The sequence below is a fragment of the Pteropus medius genome, unplaced genomic scaffold (genome assembly GCF_902729225.1).
Source record: "Pteropus medius unplaced genomic scaffold, Ma_sr-lr_union100, whole genome shotgun sequence".
Taxonomy (NCBI): domain Eukaryota; kingdom Metazoa; phylum Chordata; class Mammalia; order Chiroptera; family Pteropodidae; genus Pteropus; species Pteropus medius.
In genome coordinates, this window is record NW_024349800.1 from 67,953,495 (window position 1) to 67,973,491 (window position 19,997).

A 19,997-nucleotide genomic window follows, 5' to 3' on the forward strand; every position below is an offset into this window, starting at 1 on the left:
CCCAAAAGAAGAATCAGAAGTTTCCTAGCATGAATGTATTATTATGTGTTTCTGAGGATAGAGTGTTTGGCTTCTTTATCAGCTTCTCAGAGATCAACCTAAAATCAATGCGGGGAAACCTGTGAAATGGTAGTGGGATAAAATAGAGCCTTTCTGGTATGTAGATTTGAAGAGTTCAGCTCCAGGAGCTTGAAAGGAGCTAAGGAAACTTGATCCTCTTTGTTGGCTTTTAACTTCAGGGAAATGCAGCACTAAAGGAAGGAGAGGTAGAGCCTGAGATTTGAAGTCTATAGCAAATTGCAAAATTTGGTGAGAGGTAGAGTTACCAAAGAGTTCAGTGAAAAGCAGTGAAAAGCAGCAGGAGAAGAATCGGGGCAAGAAGAACTGAACAAACCACCCGTTGTCAGGAGCAGAAGGATCTCTCCCCCAGGTAGCCAGACGCCCTGTGAGCTGGCTGCCAGCCCTGTTCTGAGAGTCAGCAGCTGTCCTGATCCCATTCTTCGGCAGAGTTCAAGTTCCTGGCGTTGTGCCCAGCAACACCCAATTCCTTCCAGTTAGCAGGAGTGGCTTCGGTCACCCAGTTCCCTTCTCTGGGCGGGAAGGGAAGAGGCCAAGAGCTGGACTAAGTAGAGAAAACACTAAATAAAAAGGACATTTGCCCCCTAAGAGTCCCCAGGATGCCAGTCAGCAGACTTTGATCACGGCTGGAGACAACTAGGTAAAGCCTAAGTAAGTTAGTGTCTAGACAAATGAAAGTGAAAGGAATTTTAGAAATTAAAAAGAGGAAAAGTGGAGTTTTCAGAGACATTTTTTTTCTAAACGTTTTCAGAGAAAAGTCCTGATTGTCATCAAAATTTGTGTCATACCAATAGTTTTGGAAACACCTCATCTGTCCCAATCCTCTACACATGTCCCAAAAATATTTCAATAGATACCTAGACCTTGGCCAGTAGGAAGCTCAAAAGAAATAAAGGACAACTGGCCTGTATCGATATTTGTTAAAATTGTTGTCTTAACATCTGAGGCAAAAATGTTTTTCTCAGACATATAAAGCAGAATAAGAAACTTCCGACTTGAGAAAAAAAATCAGAATCTAAACAGGGTTGGGAGGTGGAGTATATATGTAAATAAATAATTGCCATATTTGTGAGTTTTGAGCTGGGTCCTTAAAGGATGAATAGGAATTCTAGAAAGAAGAGAAAAAGAGGCATTCCTTTTAGGACAAATGGATGGGGATCTTGTGTCCACTGGGACCTGCAGGTAATTCCTCAGAAATGGAGTAGTGGCAGGCTAGGAGGCTGAAGAGAAAGGCAGGGCTCAGATATCTGTGTTCTCATTAACCATGAAAAAAATAATGAGGGAAAGCCTTGAGACGTCAACCACCCCATACTCTACTGGCTTTCTCATAAAGCTCCTGGCCTGGGAGCCAGAATTAAAATACAAACAATATGAGTTCTCAAAAGACTCAGGGACTCCCAGCCTTCCCTGACCAATAATTCCAATCAATAGCTCCTTTTTTTTTTCTTTATCCAGCTTCTTCTGGTTTAGACAGCTTTCCAAAAATGAGAGAGGGAGATGAGGATGTCAGAGTCCTAGGTGAGAGGTGGCTTTCAGCCCCAGAAAAAGAAGTATATTCCCTTTGTTCCTCCTCCTTGCCTCAAGTTTCCTAGAGATACTCTGGATGAAGTCTGGACCTGCAACTGAGCTCTAAGAGCTTACTTAGAAAAACTGTGAGAGGGAATGCTGTCCTATCTCCCCAAGCTCATTGCAGTTTATGCACCTCTCCAATAAAGCCTTAGGCTCTTTTCTTAATTATAAGGGAGAGGCATCATGCTCTTATTAACCAACCCGAGGGAGAGACTCTGAAGTTTAACCCTTCACTTATTCTAGAGAAGCCAGATGGATTCACACAGGGCTAGAGCAATGGGGTGTCTTTGAAGATAATTTTGAAGGTTCTTCCAGAAGAGTAAAGGGAACTTAATGGATCCATTTTTCTATCTTCCTGTTCACCATACATACCACATTCAAATAATAGGTGCAAGTTTACGTTTGTCATCAAAAGAACTTTCAGCCTAAGAAAAAATTTGTTTGAGCCAAACTGATGACAATTGCCAGGAAGCAAAATCTCAATTGAGAAGATGCTCCAGAGACTGTACTTTTACAGCTTATTTTATACATTAGAAATAAAGGAGGTGACACAAGGGGGTGGGTCACATGAAATTCATCCATGGTAGATTAGGGAAGTGGGAGAAAGCAAAGTGGGGCAATTTCTGAGATTGGATAAAAAGGAAAGTAGAGAAACATGTACTTCTTTTACATTGGTAGGTACAAGATAATTAACATTTACAGCACATAGAGATGGTATGTGGGCAACAAGATAACAATGAGGGGTTCTGTGGTCTAGTACTCTGGTGGAAGGTTGTATCCTGAGGGTCCTGGAAAAGGCATTACTCTGACATTCCAAAGATATTTTATCTTAGATGCAAAAAGACAATAGATAGGCTCATTTAAGGTAAAGATTGACCTTTTTCAAGGAAGATAGCTACAGGCTCAGAATGTGACAATACTCTATGACTGCATCTAGTTAGAAATTTTTATGTTCAGACCATCTGTGTGGTTATTTTGGGTCTCTGAGTGTGTAAGATCCACAATGCTGGCCTCCCTGAGCTTGTCAGGTTTAGTGTGCAGCCCCATTTTCATCCATAGTTTCCCTTTTTTGTCATAAATAAATCTGAAGGATGCATTGATAACCAGCCTTTTGCTTGGATAATGTGGTCCCACAGTGCTCGGAAGACTCATTCCTAGTGTCAGCATTTGTCTTGCTAAACAGTAGACCATTGGGGGTGGGCAAAACCATAACCTTAAATGGCAGTCAAGGTCGAATTTTTTCAAAAGGAAAGGTGGTTGAGTGGGAGGCATTCAAGTCTTATATGTCTTCATTAAAAATATTCTGGATCATTTTTAATCTTTGAGCTATTATGATCTGAAGTTTTTTGCTGTTCGTCTTATGTTTTGTTTTCCTGCGTCTAGTATAACATTTAACAGGAGCAATAATATTAAACTAGTAACACCTAATTAGGAGAAGAAAATGTCCAGTACTTGACAGATATAGGTCTGAGAGGAAAAAATATCCCGGCCAAACAAAGAACCCCTGACATTTATCATTATTTTTTTTTATTAAGCTAATAATATGTTTTCCTCCTTCGTCTACTGCTATTTGTACCTTATGATAAGTTTGGCCAGATTAATGAAGGCTCTACTATTTCATGATCCAGAAGCTCCAAGTTTTCTTCTGACTAATTAGTTTCCATAGAAATGACTTCATGAAGAGGGTTAAGTTCAATTTCCCAAGACATTGGATTTTCAATATCAATATTATCATGGGTTTCATTAACGTCAGGCAAAGTTATTTAGCCCATAATTTCAGTATTACACCATACTCCCATAGCACTTAATATGAGCATGATGTCATTACAATGGAAATCACTTAGTATAACAGAAGAATTTTCTAACCCTTCCCAACAAAAATGTCCCTTTCCCATATACCATATATTGTTATTTGTTGGAGTGGATATGTCAGGAATAGGTGAATTCAGAATTCCATATAGATTGGGATATAACCATTCACCCATCCAATTTTTACAATCAGATAATGAGATGGGTTCTCATTTTTTATTATTTTTTAAATATGGCCCATCTACTTTCCATTGGAAGTATTCTAGTGTTATTAAGAATGGTCCCTATACCAGTTAGTTGAACTACTAAAAATCTTAGCTTAGGATTTAACCAAGGCACCTGGGTTTTTAAGATACAAAATCATAGATCACATTTTTCATCTAAAATTTTCCAATATCTAGAGGAACCATTGGAGTCCCATAAGTGTCTGGCCTGGGCTTTTGTACCCATTATAGTTGGCCATTGTATCGTAGCTACTTCAGATTTCATTTTCATCAGCATAGATGATGGGCCTTGTTGAGATAGGATACAGGCACCTTCCCATTGTTGGTTTTGTACATAAGTTTTTACAGTCTGTTGAATTTGTTCTATCCATTGAATTAAGGCCTTGTTGTCTTCCCAAGTTGTTTCCCATCGTTTTCTTTTTTTTGGAATAACATCTATGACCTATTTTAGATAAGAGTTTTTCTAACAATGTTCTTAATTACCTGAAAATTCAACTTATCTGAGAATACCAAGGCCAGCCCCTAATCTTCCAAGGATTTCTTTTTTATTTCTTATAGAAGGCTAATATTGTTAGATCAACCAGGAATTGTTGTTGCTATTGGGTGGCTATGGCCTGGGAGCAATTGGGGTGTACTGAATGAACCCCAAAATGTTGTTTCTCAGGCCATAGTTAAATGAATAGAGGACACCCCAAAATGAGCTAAAGTTTAAGTGTTTCACAGAGCTTCCCACAAGCATCCGGGACGCAAGGAGAGTGAGGTAATTACAGACATATCTACCCACCAAGTAATTTCAATAATTTCTGAAATGGGGACTCATTGATATTTTTTCCTGTTTTATGGGCATCCAGCCACAAGAGCATGGCTGATGAGTCTGTGGAGAAGATATACTATGACAGAGCAGGCTGCTGCAAACCTTTTTCCATTATACCTAGGTATTTTTCTTGATTTTTTTATCATCCATTCCTATAGCTATACAATGCTCATATAAATTAGATCCATATATATTTCTACCAGAGGAATTCTCAGAGAGGTGTTCTTGAAGGTATTTGCCTAAGATAGGTCCCTTATAATAGATATATACAGGGAAAAAAATGTACTAATGTTTATATTAACAGTAGGAGAGAACCGATGTGTAACTAATTAGCTTTATTATCATAACCAATAATCAGAATATCATTGTCTAGTAGATGGGTAAGATTAGCAGGTACCCAAGTTAAATTTTTCATATCTAATAATGGAGGGAGTCTACGGAAACAGATATTGTTTCCTTTAGGAAACCATAAGAAGGAAAATAACAAAATAAGAATCATTTTATATATCTTCATCAATTACAAATAGTTAGATGATATAAATAAGGTTTAAGAGAAGTTCAAAGAAAATTTAACTCATTATTAGCAGGCAAAAAGGCGGGGCGGGGGGGAGATGATTAAACAAGTGTTCCTGAGTTCGGTATCATTATGTGGACATAAAGGCCTCATTGATGTCTTGGGATAGCTGTCTGCCTTTGATGTCAGCAGCTTCTAGTCCTTGAAGAGTCTTTGATGTCCACTGTAAGTGGAGGCAAATGTCAGAAACAGGAGTAGATGTGCATTCGCTGTTAGGCAACTTTTTAAAATGAGAAATGTGGATCCATGAGTTAACTTCTTTAAGTTTGGCTGCACATGGATTAGTTAGTAATACCTGATAAGGTCCTTTCCAACAAGGTTGGAGAGAACCTTTTATTTGATGTCTTTTTCAATAAACCGGATCTCCTAGTTGCAAGCCATGGTCTTTGAAGTCTTTCTCTCCAGGAGTGCACTGCAAAATGAATCAGTTACTAATTCATCAGTCCCTTTTAGCTAGTTAATAAGTCCTTGACAATAACATAGAAAGTCTCCTTTTAGGAAGGTTGATTCATATGCCCCTTCATCCAGATGCATAGGGTAACTGGTGACTGTTTTATAAGGAAAAAGGCTATGTTTACCAAAAGAATATTTCAGGTTGAGGAGCACTATGGGAAGAGCTTTTAGCCAGGGGAGATTAAAAGCTTCTGAAATTTTGGCTAGTTGAGTTTTGATTGTACCATTGGTACATTCAACCAATCCAGAGGACTGGGGGTGATAAGCACAATAAAAATTCTGTAGAATAGGTCACATGTTACAAATGGATTGCATTATTTGCCCAGTAAAATGAGTCCCTTGGTCACTATGTAATATTTGTAATAGTTCATTGAAACAGATATGGTCATTAAAAAATTATCATCTTCTTGAAAAGAGTGCCCTATCTCATTGATCAAACATAGTACTTAACACAGTAGGTATTTCAGTAAACATTGGTGAGTGAGTAACTGATCTTGGGTTAGCAGAAGTGAGTACTTTTAGGATAATGGTAGAAGTCTAAGTTTTGACTAAAAATTCATTCTTCTTGACAAAACTAAAGTCAGGTTGTTTTTCAACAAAAAGCCTGCCACAGACCTCAGGACCACTTTTCTTCATCATGGATTTGTTGGATGCTGAGAAGAAGCAAAGGTTATGAATAACTAAGGCATTTCAACCTCTCTGCCCTCCCCTCCATTTCCCAATGAGGCCTGATGTCTTCAAGGGAACAAGCAGGTTGGACTTGTCGGCTCAGAAGCATTTCTGGGTGAAAAAGACAGCCAGCTGCTTGTCCAGGCAAACAGGATGTGAGTCTTGTCAAGTGAGTCAGAGCAAGAGAGAGAAAGCACTCCTAATCTACTCATTGAGGAGTCTGCCCCCAGCTTCAAAAAGGGGAATAAAGGGCAAAGTCTCAGCATCATCGCTGTTTTCTTCCAGTCTGGTCCAGTATTGTATGCCCCCTGAGTGTCAATGTCTGCTGAGCTACATGAGCAAGAACCAGAGAAAATGTCTTATTTTAAAGAAAGACAGCAAAAATTATCATTAAAGTTGTCAACTTAAGTGCAAGCTTTTATTCTAATGATGCTGACAGTATTCCAAACATTTCTAGAATGACTCCTTTGAAATTTCCTTAGAAGCTCGAACCACAATTTTTCTTGAGATCCTTAATGATGGCAAATCTTCATGCTTTTGAGATTGTTTGATTTTTTTTTTTGACATTTTAAAGCCATACAGATCAAATCCAAAGAAAGTGAGAAAGTGAGTGATCAAACTGGGCACTGATTATAAAATCACAAGAATGATATTTCTGCAAAGTGTGTAAATGGTCCTTGAGGATCCTTTAAAAGACAAAAAAAAAAAACTGAAAAACTATTTCGTGCATAACTGTGGCAAGGCTATAATCCCTCGTGGAATTTACTTTAAAACTTCTCATACAGTTGTTGAGTTGGATGAACATATAAAATGACTCCTCTCTTCATAGATTAAGGCCTTTCTTGATCTGACCCATGCTAACTATTCAGCCCCTCTTCCCCATTTTTCAGGCTCCTTGAACCTTAGCTATGCAAAATTAATCAATGCTTGTTCTTACCTCCACATATGTGTCTGTATATACTAGTTTGTCTACTTTGTCCACTTTGAATTCTTACTTGCCTTCCCCAATTAAACTCACATTCTGTGAGATCTTCCCCTAGCCCTGGAGCCAGAGTTACTAGTTCCCTTATACCTGTAACACCTTTATTATAGCCCCTGCTGCACTATGCCACCATTTCTTCTCTATATGTCTATCTCTACTCTAGACTGAGCCCCTTGAGAGCAGGGTCCATTTCTTATTCACCTCTTATTCTCAGAACCTAAAACTACTAGGCACATTGTAGTCACCCAATACACATTTGCTAAATGAGTGAATGCACATCTACTGAAGCTGAGCAGTATGGAGCTGTCTCTAGTGGAACCCAAGAAAGAGCCAAGGGTGAAGGCCTAAAACAGTCCCAACTTTAATTTTGCTTTATTTTTGTATCTAAATAAAAGTCATCTCCATGATTAAAAAAATCTACATTGAACAAAGCTTCCCACCTTTTACGAAAGGAGAGGAGCAAATATATAGTACATATAATAGTTTCTATTTGAATATTTATAATGTAACATATTAAATAATAATGTGTCTTCTACTTTCATTCACTCATGATAAATCTTAATTATTGAATGAATGATCAAAACCCCTGAAATCTAGGGGTCTGAAACCTAGAATTTTTAATGTACCCATTCATTTAATAAATAATGATTACTTGAATAAGAAAACTGAGGCTAAACATTTAAGGAGCACCAGGGATAGGCCCAACACTGCTGAAAAATAGTACATGTCATATCTAGCTTCAAGGAGCTCATAGTGGATGCTAGAAACTTCCACATGCAAAGCTCTTCACAAAACATTTGAATATGTTGTATCATTTAATTCTCACTACTATATTGTACAGATGAACAAAATAAAGATGACAAATTTGAAGTCATTTACCCAGCTACTCAGTTTACTCTCACTACAAAATAAATGGTAAGACTAGAGCTCATTCTGGGGATCCTGTATCTTAATCTAAAGTTTTTTACATGGGTTCACACAAAGCCCCACAAAGTCAAAGGCATTTTTTTAGCTTTTACTATAGAAAATTTCAAATGTATGAAAAGTAGACAAAATAGTGTAACAAACCCTAGGTACCTATCACCCAGCCCAATTATCATCAACTATAGTCAACTTTTTCCATTTTACCTTCAACTACCTATTCAATACTATTTTGAACAACTTCAAGACATCGTATCATTTCATCCATAAATATAACTTCAATGCCATTATCACACCTAAAATGAATTAACATTTCCTAAATATTAAATATCGTTGTCAAAATTTTCAATTATCACATAAATGTTATAAAATGTTTTAACAGTTTATTTATTTGAATAACGGTTCACATAAGGTCCAAAATTTGCAACTTGTCCATAAATTTCCTAAGTCTCTTTTATTTGTTTATTTTTTTAATTAATTTTTTTATTTTTTATGGTGACATTGGTTAACAAAATCTAATAAATTTCATCTCTACATTTTAATAGTAAGGCATATATATATTTGCACTGTGTGGTCACTTTCCATAGTTAGATTTCTTTCTGTCACCACATATTTGACCCCCTTTATCCCACCTACCTCCCCTCTCCCCCTATCCTCTACCCTCTGGTAACCGCTAGTCTATAGTCCATGTTCATGAGTCTCTCTAAGTCTCTTTTAATCTATATGTTCTCCTTTGTTTCTTTTTTATTTCCTTATAATTTACACTTAAAGAACCTGGGTTACTTGATAGTTTTCCACAGTCTGAATCACCATGATATTGTGTAACATTTTCCTCTGTATTGCCTATAAATTGGTATTGGATTTAGAGCAGTGGTGTTCAGTTCATAGTGGGCATCAGAATCATCTGAATGACTTGTTAAAACAGATTGCTGGGACTCATCTTCGGAGTTTCTGACTCTGGTCTGAGGTGTGTTCTGAAAATTTGCAATTTTTAAAATAATTAAAAATTTTTTTCAACAGTTGACATACAATATTATATTAACTTCTGGTGTACATTTGTATAATTTGCAAAGCAATCACCCTGATAAATCTGGTACCCATCTGACACTATACATAGTTATTACAATATTATCAACTATATTCCTTATGCTATAATTTATATCCCCATGATTATTTTTTAACTACCAATTTGTACTCCTAAATCCTTTCCCCTTTTTCACTTACCTCCCCAACCCCGCTCCCATCTGGCAACCATCAAAATGGCCCCTATATCTATGAGTTTGTTTCTGTTTCGTTTATTTTGTTTTTTAAAATCCACATATAAATGAAATCATATGGTATTTGTCTTTCTCTGATTTATTTCACTTAGCATAATACCTTCTAGGTCCATCCATGTTGTTGCAGATGGCAATATTTCATTCTTTTTATGGCTGAATAATATTCCATTGTATATATGTACCACTTCTTCTTTATCTATTCATTTATTGATGGACATTTAGGTTGCTTCCATATCTTGGTTATTGTAAATAATGCTGCAAGGAACATATGATGCATATGTCTTTTCGAATTAGTGTTTTGTGTTTCTTTGGATAAATACCTAGAAGTAGAATTGCTGGGTCCTTCATTGTTTCTTGTTTTAGCCCTTGTTTGAAAGTTTATTTTGTCTGATATAAGTGATGCTACATCAGCTTTTTTTTATTTCTGTTTTCATAAAATATTTTTTTTCATTCCTTTATTGTCAGTCTGTGTATGTCATCCCATCTGAAGTGAGTTTCTCATAGGCAACATATGTAACGGTCTTGTTTTCTTATCCATTTAGCCACTTTATGTTCCTTGATTAGAGCATTTGATCAATTTACATTTAAAGTATTTTAGGCTAGATATGTAGTTATTTTCACTTTATTATTCATATTTTTTATCTTTTTTCCCTTCTTCTTGTAGAAGTCCCTTTAACATTTCTTGTAATACTAATTTGATGGTGAACTCCTTTAGCTTTTTCTTGTCTGGGAAGCTCTTTATCTATTCTTCAATTCTAAATGATAGTTTTGCTGGGTAAAGTAATCTTGGTTGTAGGTCCTTGCTTGTCATCATTTGAATATTTTGTGCCAAGCTCTTCTGGCCTGCAAAGTTTCTGTTATGAAATTGGCTGTCAGTCTTATGGGAGCTCCCTTGTAAGTAACTAGCTGCTTTTCTCTTGCTGCTTTTAAGATTTTCTCTTTGTATTTAACCTTTGGTGTTTTAAGTATGATGTATCTTGATGTGGGCCTCTTGGAGTTCATCTTGTTTGGGACTCTATGCTTCCTGGGATTGTATGTCTATATCTTCACCAAGTTAGGGAAGTTTTCCATCATTATTTCTTCAAATAGGTTTTTGAATCCTTGCTCTCTCTCTTCCTCTTCTGGTACCCCTATAATGTAAATGTTGGTACACTTGATATTGTCCAAGAGGCCCCTTAAACTATCCTCATGTTCTGATTGGATGTTTTCTGCTACCTTATCTTCCAAATCACTGATTCGATCCTTTGCTTCATCTAATGTACTGTTGATTCCCTCTAATGTGTTCTTCATTTCAGTTATTGCATTCTTCTTTTCTGACTGGTTATTTTTTATGTTTTTTATCTCCATTTTTGTGTTTTTATCTCTTTGTTGAAGTTCTCACTGAGATCATTGAGCATCCTTATAACAAGTGTTTCGAAATCTGCATCCAATAGATTATCTCCATTTTGTTTAGTTCTTTTTCTGGAGTTTTGTTATGGTCTTTTATTTGGGACATGTTTCTTTTTCTCTTCATTTTGGCTGCCTCCCTGTGTTTGTTCTGTATATTAGGTAAAGCTGCTATGTCTCCTAGTCATGGCAGATTGGCTTTATGTAGCAAGTGTTCTGTGGGGCCCAGTGTGCACAATCTCCCTGGTCACCTGAGCCAGGTGTTGCAGGTGTTCCCTTGTGTGGGTTGTGTGTGTCCTTCAGTTATAGTTGAGCTTTGATTTCTGTGGGCACATTAGTGGGAGGGATTGACCCTTAGGCTGATTGGTTGTGAGGACTGGCCATGATTACAGGGGAGGGGCTGCTGTGCAGGGACTGACCCTATAGAGCATGACTCACTTCAGCAGGGCTCTGATGCCTGCTGAGTCTGCCCTTTGGGTGTATTGTTTGTGAAGGTATTTGGGTGGTGCTCTGGTATGGTCTGAAGCTGGTCACCAGGTGTGATGTTTCTGGGGTCTCAAGGTCAGCCACTGCCTATGCCCTGCCCAGGGCTACTTGGTATGAGCTACAAAGTGACCTGCAGATGTTTGCCTTTTGTGCTGGGCTTGGAGGTGCCTGGGAGAGGCTAACCTGTGACCTATGGCTGACTGGCACTAGTGTTGGGCTTGGGGCTGCTTAGCAAGTGGTTTGGGGCATGTTAAGGACAAATGCTGCTTGTTTGGGGTTTGTGACCCTTTGAGAAAATTTAGGAAAGTCCACAGCATGAGGCAAGGCAGATTGTTTATATGGAAAAGCCACTGGAATTGGCTTGGGTGGGCCTACAAGTTGGATGGGGCAGGGCCTCATGGAATCACCAGGGTGGGGCAAATGGTGTTATTTAGATTGATGGCACCCTAAGTCTATACATGAGGAGCGGGGAGGCTCAACAAAGAAATAATGGTTTCTGCCAGCACTTCCATCAGAGAAAGCTGCCCCTCCAGCCCTCACCCTGAAGCTAGACAATTCAGTGTCTCACTGCATGTCCCTAGTGACTTTTGAGCTGCTGCAGCAGTGCTGGAGCTCAGAGCAAGTGAGTGTGTCAGTGAGTAATTCCAGTTGTGGGCCCTTTAAGAGGAACTCCAGCAGCCCTCCATCTCAGTTGACCACAATCTCCACTGATTTTCACATCCGGAAGTTGTGAGGACTTCTCTTCCTGGAACTAAAACCCTGGGCTGGGGAGCCCGCTGTGGGGTTGGGATGTCCCACTCTTAAGAGGGAACTGCCACAATCAAGATAGCCCTTCCAATTTCCACACGTGGGTGTGGAATCAGCCTATTCTATGTCCTTCTTACCAGTCTCAACATGGCTCTTTTGTCTATCCTTAGTTATAAGACTTCTGTTCAGCCAGACTTCAGGTGATTCTCGATGGTGGTTGTTCCCTTGTTTAGTTGTTTTTTAGTTAATTTTGATGTGGTCCTGAAAGGAGGCCTGCATAGTGTTTACCTACTCTGCCATCTTGATCAGAAGCTATTGAAAATTTGTACTTCTAACCAGTTGTCAGATGATATTGAGAACACCCAAGAATCACTAATGTAGACTAGACTAACTCACAATCAGATGAGGAGTTGACTTTTTATAAACAAGGCTACCTCATAGGTATATTATGTTCTTCCTTCAAGAAGTACATAATGTGTGGCTGTTTTTTGTGTGTGTGTGTGATATTAGCAGTCTTTGATGCCCAGTGCCTAGAGTCATTCATTCATTAGGTGTTGCAAAATGGTGATGTTCTAAATCGATCATTCCTGTGTTAAAAAAGAAAAAAATGCCAAAATGGAATCACTTTTTCTAAGCCACATCATCAAACCAAAACTTAATAACTAACCTAATTTCAGTCTCAACTACTCCAGAAGTCAAATTTTAATCCAATCAGTCTGAATTTTTCTACCAACATTAGCGAGACTATCTGCCTGATAAGACCCCCTGCCTTCTCCTAAGGGAAGGTGTCCTTTCTTGAAATAATCTACTCTTACCTTCTTAATCCTACTCTCATTCTGCCTATAAGACTCTTCCATTTTGTATAATTCATTGGAACACCCTTCTAGTTGCTAACTGGGATGCTGCTCAATTCACAATTTGCTTAATAAAGCCAATTAGATCTTCAATTTTACTTGGTGAATTTTGTTTTTTAACACCTGCTTCATTTACTAGCTAGACTATTTCTAGGAAGAGGAACTCTCTCATCTACTAAATGGTTACTAAATAGTAGATATAGGAAAGACCAGTTTTAAGCACTACCATCATCCAATGGTTACCAAATAGATATTTTTGTTTGTGTTTGTGTTTGTGTCATTATAAACTCATAGCATTAAACACATTTGATGGATTTTAAACATTACAGATATTATCTTTATTGATTCTCAAGAGTATACCATCTTTGGCCAGTGAGAGCCTCTTCAAGTTGGCTCTTGAATTCTTATAAGGTGTTTTTGCTGTTTTTATTTAAGAATTTTCTAGTTTGTTATAGAAAATAAGAGAAGGAAATAATCAAGGAAGATAGGAGAAACTAAGTGTAGAAGCCAGTAGTGTGTGAGACATGTTAGACATTGAGTAAAGCAGATATCTGCTGACATAGGAAGGGATGGGCATTAAATATTCACAAGACACACAAAACACCAAATATTTATGAGGCTGTTGAAAGAAACATCCAAACCTGCAGAGAATTTTTAGAAGAGCCTATTTGAGCAGCTCCTTTTATGCATTTGAAACTAAGGAGGGAATGTAAGGAACATTGGAGGTGGGAGAAAGCAAGGCAGAGATTAGATTACAAGATAATTAATAAGATTACATGCTATCTTGAGGGTTAATACCCCCTTTGAAGAGTATTACTTCTGGTATTTTAAAGGTGTGTTAACCTAGATGCCCAAGAACAATGAAAAGAGCTTATTTAAGGCAAAGATAAACCTTCTACTAAAGAATTTATACACCAATGCCTTAAAGAAGTGTGACTTGCCCAGTTAAGAATTTATGAGCAGATCACCCTGTGAGGTTACTGTCCATAGAATATCTTTTTTCATTCACAAGGCACTAGATATTAATAAAGTCTTAGATCAGCCACCCCCATTATAATACCGATTCTAGCACTCTGTCCTCTGCCTGAGATATGCAGATAAAACCCATAGCTGCCCATCACGGTAATTGGCAAGCTACAGCCTGTAGCTTAGATTTCTTGCCTTTGCTTCTTCCAAAAGAGTGTAAGAGAGAAAAAAAGTTTTCTCCAACCCATTCAGGGTCCCTGGTTGGGTCTGAAAACTAAACTGATAAAGACAGATTAACTCCTACAAAATTATTTAAGTCCAAAAATTTATTTGTAACCTAAAGCCTACAAATTTATTTAATATATGTTTATGTAACACAAGAGCCTTCATAAGGAAATGAAGACTCAGTGAAACAGTTAACTCTGAGTATTTTACACTATGTTTGATGAAAAGTAGACAATTGTGGAAGAATAATAAGTCAAGGAGCATGAGGTAATTATAGTAAACTAGAGAAACTTAGCAAGTACTATTTGTTCAGATTCTTCTGTAGTCCCTTTGTCCTGAGATAATGATGCTTCTTTCCTCCAGTCATAGGGAGGGTTCCTCTCACATGAGGATTTTATTATCTGTTTGTGTGGTGGCTGAAAAATGACTGCTTGAAATTTATTACTTGCAGGAAATTACTGTTTGACTATCGTCATGGGAACAAAAGGCTTTTAATTATGGGTACATAACATTCTAATAACAAGCTTTCTGCTTCTGTACCCCCGCTTGCACACCCGATCTATGGGTCGACAGGTAGTGAATAGAAGAAAAATAGACCTTTGTGTTCAGACAGAATGAGGAATGGGGTTTAGGGCTTAAAAACCTTGTACTTCTACTTTTTGGGGCTGCTTAATTCGGGGTCTGCGTACCCCTGGCAGACCCAGCTGGCTGAATAAAGAGTGTGTTTCCTATAACTCACTGATTTCTGGTGGTCCGTGTGTCTTTCGGGGGCTGGCAGCTACAACATTTGAAGGGAGAAATGTGGAGGGAGATCAGAGTAACTTTCTTGCTTTTGTTTTTTTTTTTTTTTTTTCAAATTCTTTCAGTTTAAAATATTCAGTATGTCAAGATGCCATAGTTGGGGTAGTGTTGTAGCCACCAGCCCCCGATAGACACACGGACCACCAGAAATCAATGAGTTACAGGAAACACACTCTCTATTCAGTCAGCTGGGTCTGCCAGGGGTACACAGACCCCGAATTAAGCAGCCCCAAAATGTAGAGGTACAGGGTTTTTAAGCCCTAAACCCCTATTCTTCGTCCTGTTTGAACACACAAGTCTATTTTTCTTCTTTTTACTAACTGTCAACCCACAGGTCAGTTGTGCAAGCGGTGGGTACAGAAGCAGAAAGCTTATTGTTAGAGCGTTATGTTCCCAAGGGCAATAGCCAAACTAATTTTCCAGCCAGTACATTCCCCACTGGCCTTAGCGGAAAATCAAATCCCTGATTCTTCATGCAGAATTTGCTCATAGCCTCTATTTTGTATTACTAAAAGTTTAATAGAATTAATTCTCTTCCCAATATACATGCAAACAAGAAATTGCGGAAACATGAGCCAAAAGTTAACAAGAGGAGGAGGAGGATCTCTGGCAAGCTGGCACAAGTCTACATGGTCTCTGGAGTACTGTGGCTGGTGATGTTCTGGGCAATGATTTCACCGGTCTCAGTTACTATAAGCTCCTATACTCTAGGCTGGTGTATGTTTCTGTATGCCTGGGCTAAAGAGGAAAAAGGAAGAAACAGAGGGTTAGACTTATGTACGCTTGAGTCTTAGTCTTAATCACCCATCTTCCTGAGCTGTCCACTCTCATGCTGCCTTCATGTGGCAGTGATGAATCCATGATGGGATGCCGTCTACTTTAACTGCAGTGGGCATCGTCAGGTAGACAGTGAAAGGCCCTTTCTATTTGGGTTCTAGTCCTTCGGAAGTGAACTTCCGGATCCACACAGAGTCCCCAGGCTGAAAGTGATGGAGAAGTTTGTCCCCCAGGGCTGAGTGGGCAGCACGAACCCAGGACCAAATCTCCTTCTGTACACTTTGAAGGGCCTGTAAAGACTTAAGTAAGACAAGATTATGTAGTTTTGCCTTTTTCTCATCTTCTATTCTAGGTACTAAAGGTGGGGGTTTTCCAAAGAAAATTTCAAATGGGCTAAATCCATTAATATATGGAGTACACCTGGCTCGGAGAAGAGCAAAGGGGAAAAGTTCTACCCAGGTCCCACCAGTTTCTAATCCTAACTTGACTAATGTCTCTTTTAGGGTCTGATTCATTCGCTCTACTTGGCCCGAACTTTGGGGCCGGTAGGTGCAGTGGAGTTTCCACCGCAAATTTAGATAGCTAGCCAATTGTTGTGATGCCTTTGCTACGAAGGCTGGCCTGTTATCTGACCTTAAAGTTCCACGGAGACCAAATTGAGGGAAGATTTCTTGTAGTAGTTTCTTAGTAACTACTAAGGCAGTCTCTTTCCTGGTGGGGAAGGCCTCTACCATCCTGAAAAGGTGTCTATAAAAACAAGTAAATATTTGTAGCCCCCCCACAGTCGGGGTTACCTCAGTGAAATCTACTTCCCAGTGGTCCCCCAGATAAGTTCCTCTTTCCATTTGCCTAGGTTCTTCTATCTTCCCCATCTTTGGATTAACTTGGGTATAAGCCGGGCATCGTGAGGCAATCTCCTCTGCAGTTCTCCCTTCTAACAAGTGAAAGTAGGGGTCTAAAGCTTGGAGCATCTTAGTTCACTCTGGTGTGTGAACTAAGGTGTGTGGTCTGGTGTGTGTGGTCTGGTGTAGTTGATGGAGGAGAGTCCTTCCAAGAGCCTGTGAGAGCCCGATTTTTCTATCTGGGGTCGTCCACCACCCCTGTTGGTTCCTAGTGTCTCCCTTATCTTGAAAATATATGTTCTCTTCTGAGGTCAGAGATGGAGGCAGTTCTGGGTAAAAGACAACAGTGAGTAGATGTGGTGGGAGCCCCACTGGCCTTGTGGCCACTGTTCTTGCCTCTGCATCGGCTCATTGGTTTCCCTCAGCCTTGGGACTATTCTCTTTTTGATGCCCTTTACAATGAACAATAGCAAGAGCCTTAGGCATGTATATGGCTTCAAGGAAGGCTAAGATCTCCTCCTTGTTCTTGATGTCCATCCCAGCTGAAGTCAGAAGCCCTCTTTCCTTGTAGATGGCTCTGTGTACATGTGTAGTGGCAAAGGTGTATCAGCTGTCAGTGTATATTGTGACTGCCTTATCCTTTCCCCATCTTAGTGCTTCAGTGAGGGCGATGACTTCAGCCTTTTGAGCAGAAGTCCCATGGGGAAGAGCTTGTGACCAGATGGTGCCAGTTAGAGTTACGACCACTGCCCCAGCACACCTTCTTCCTTCCTGCGTGAAGCTGCTCCCATCCGTGCACAGAACTTCATCAGCCTCAGGCAGAGGGGAGTCTTTGAGGTCTGGCCGCGAGGAACACACAGCATCAGTGAAATCTATGCAGTCGTGAACGGGGGTCTCAGGGTCTGGGTCTGGCAACAGATTAGCTGGGTTGATGACAGTAGCTTTGGATTTTAGCCATACGTTTGGGGTCATCCAGGGAAAGGGTGGAAAATGATATTTCAAGCAAATGGCATTTAGAGAAAAGCACGAATAGAGGTACTAATATCGAACGAAATAGAATTCAAAATAAAAAAGGTAAAGAAAAATACTGAGGGACACTTCATAATGTTAAAGGGAATCATGCACCAAGAAGACATAACACTTATGAATATCTATGTTCCCAATCAGGGAGCCCCAAAATATGTAAAGCAATTACTAACAGAACTAAAGGGAGAAACAAACCAAAACACTATCGTAGTAGGGGGCCTAAATACCCCATTGTTGGATATGGACAGATCATTCAAACCAAAAATCAATAAGGAAATAACATCCTTAAATGACACATTAGACCAACTGGACATAACTGACATTTATAGAGCCTTCCATCCCAAAAGAGATGCTTAAACAGTTTTCTCTAGTGCACATGGAACATTCTCAAGAATCAACCACATTCTGGGACACAGAGATAGCCTCAACAAATATGAGAGTGGAAATCATACCAACCATATTCTCCGATCATAATGCTTTGAAACTAGAGATCAACTGCAAAAAGAAATCAGGAAGAACTACAAATACATGGAGATTAAACAACCTGCTACTGAAGAATAACTGGGTCAGAGAAGAAAAAGAGAGATCAAGAATACATAGAAACAAATGATAATGATCGTACAACATATCAAAACTTTTGGGACATGGCAAAAGTGGTCATAAGAGGAAAGTTCATATCATTACAGGCCTATCTTCAAAAACGAGAATGAACCCAAATAGTCTATGGCCATGCTACCTTGAAGAAGCTCGATCCCATCTAATCTCAGAAGCTAAGCAGAGTCGGGCCTGGTTAGTACTTGGATGGGAGACCACACAGGAAGACCAGGTGCTGTAGGCATAGAAAATAAAAAAATAAGGAATTGTAAGCTGACAAGCTCCTTGCACTCTGTGAGGTCAACCAAGGCTTGCCTCATCTAAAAAAAATTTTTTTAAAAAAGAGCCCAAATAAACAACCTAATGCTTCATCTTAAAAAACTAGAAAAGGAACAACAAATGAAGCCTAAAATCAGCTGAAGAAAAGAAATACTCAAAATTACAGCAGAAATAAGTGAAATTAAATACAAAAAAAAAAAATAGAAAAAATAAATGCAACAAAGAGCTGGTTGTTTGAAAAGGTTAATAAAATTGACAAACCCCTGGATAGACTCACTAAAGAAAAGAGAGAATCAGGGATGAAAGAGGGGAAATTATGACTGACATTGCAGAAATACAAAGGTCATACAAGAATACTATGAAAAAGTACATAACACCAAATTTAATAAACTAGAAGAAAGGGACCATTACTTAGAAAAATACAACCTTCCTAGACTGAATCAAGAAAAACTGGAAAATCTAAATGGACTGATCAGCAGCATGGAAATTTAAATAATCATCAAAAACCTACCAAAAAGTAAAAGTTTGGGACCAGATGGCATTACCAGTGAATTCTACCAAACATTCAAAGAAGATTTAATACCTATTCTCCTCAAACTCTTCCAAAAAACCAAAGAGGCAATGCTTCCCAACTCATTTATGAGGCCAACATTACCCTGATACCAAAACCTTGTAAAGATAACACAAAGAAAGAAAACTACAGACCAATATCTCTCATGAACACATTTGCAAAAATCCTAAATAAGATACTAGCAAACTGAATACAGCAACATATTAAAAAGATTATACACCACAATAAAGTGGGCTTCATTCCAGGGGCACAGGAGTGGTTCAACACACACAAATTGATTAATGTGATATACCACATAAACAAATTAAAAAATAAGAATCATATGATCACATCAATAGATGCAGAAACAGCCTTCGACAAGATACAGCATCTATTTATTATCAAAACACTTAACAAAATCGGTGTAGAAGGAAAGTACCTTAATATAATAAAGGCCATCTATGACTAACCCTCAGCCAACAGTACACTTACTAGTGAAAAGCTAAAAACCTTCCCTCTAAGATCAGGAACAAGGCAAGGCTGTCCACTATTGCCACTGTTATTTAATATAACATTGGAAGTCCTAGCGAGTGTAATAAGACAAGAGAAAGATACAAAAGGCATCCAAATAGGAAATGAAATCAAACTGTCACTATCTGCGGATGACATGATTCTCTATAGGGAATCACAAGAACACAAGAACACTACTAGAAACAATAAGCAAATCCAGTAAAGTTTCTGGATACAAAATCAACGTTCAAAAATCCATAGCATTTCTATACTCCAATAATGATGTGTCAGAAGAAGTAGAAAAAATAATTCCTTTTGCAATTGCAACAAAAAGAATAAATTATCTAGGAATAAATTTAATGAAACAAGTGAAGGACCTATATAATGAAAACTACAAGACCCTATTAAAAGAAATCAAAGAAGATACAAAAAAAATGGAAAGATATTCCGTGTTCTTGGATTGGAAGACTCAACATACTTAAAACGACCATATTACCCAAAGCATTATACAGATTTAATGCAATCTTCATCAAAATCCCATTGGCATTTTTTAAAGAAATAAAACAAAAAGTCATCAGATTTGT

The 19,997-nt window shown here is 38.5% G+C and overlaps 1 protein-coding gene and 1 pseudogene across 1 annotated transcript in view; one reads left to right on the forward strand and one right to left on the reverse strand.

The window, feature by feature from the left end:
- Positions 1-412, reverse strand: part of MPZL2 (myelin protein zero like 2) — a 12,672-nt gene extending 12,260 nt beyond the window's left edge. Inside the window, exon 1 of the mRNA XM_039888048.1 lies at positions 398-412. The gene's annotated coding sequence lies outside the window, so the exon portion shown is untranslated. The remainder of the gene's footprint in view (positions 1-397) is intronic.
- Positions 413-18,199: 17,787 nt separating this feature from the next.
- On the forward strand, positions 18,200-18,318 carry LOC120622452 (uncharacterized; annotated as a pseudogene).
- Positions 18,319-19,997: the final 1,679 nt, after the last annotated feature.